Below are 395 nucleotides of genomic sequence, written 5' to 3' on the forward strand. Positions count from 1 at the left end.
ACCATAAATAATAATGTACTCGTTCTAATACATTTATATTGTAATGTACTCATACTAATATATTTAAAAACTCATCTTTACATTGCTGGTAGGTTATCATTTCACAAATTAACACAATTTCTACATTTAAAAACATTTTAATTAAAATTTGAAGAGTTCTAAACTAATGCGCTGTCTTCACTGTATCTCATGCACAGACGATTTTAGTCACTCACACAGATCGCGCAAAGTGGGAAGCTCTGTTTCGGGGATTACGTCTCTTTATATCAGACAACCCCGATTGTGTTCCTCTGCAGCCTTGCTGTAGCCTATGTATTATGCTCTATTCATTATTTTTTAGAAGTCAGTCTATGATTAGCTCACCTCACCTTTTATCTGACAAGTCTTCGGGTTTG

The 395-nt window shown here is 34.2% G+C and overlaps 1 protein-coding gene across 2 annotated transcripts in view; it reads right to left on the minus strand.

Annotated features, from left to right (window-relative positions):
* LOC107658125 (cytoplasmic FMR1-interacting protein 2-like) overlaps window positions 1-394 on the minus strand; it is a 40830-nt gene extending 40436 nt beyond the window's left edge. For both annotated transcript variants that reach the window (XM_016446572.1, XM_016446573.1), the window contains exon 1: window positions 369-394. The gene's annotated coding sequence lies outside the window, so the exon portion shown is untranslated. The remainder of the gene's footprint in view (window positions 1-368) is intronic.
* Between the last annotated feature and the right edge of the window lies 1 nt (window position 395).

This window comes from Sinocyclocheilus anshuiensis, unplaced genomic scaffold, assembly GCF_001515605.1.
Source record: "Sinocyclocheilus anshuiensis isolate Anshui unplaced genomic scaffold, SAMN03320099.WGS_v1.1 scaffold227, whole genome shotgun sequence".
NCBI lineage: Eukaryota > Metazoa > Chordata > Actinopteri > Cypriniformes > Cyprinidae > Sinocyclocheilus > Sinocyclocheilus anshuiensis.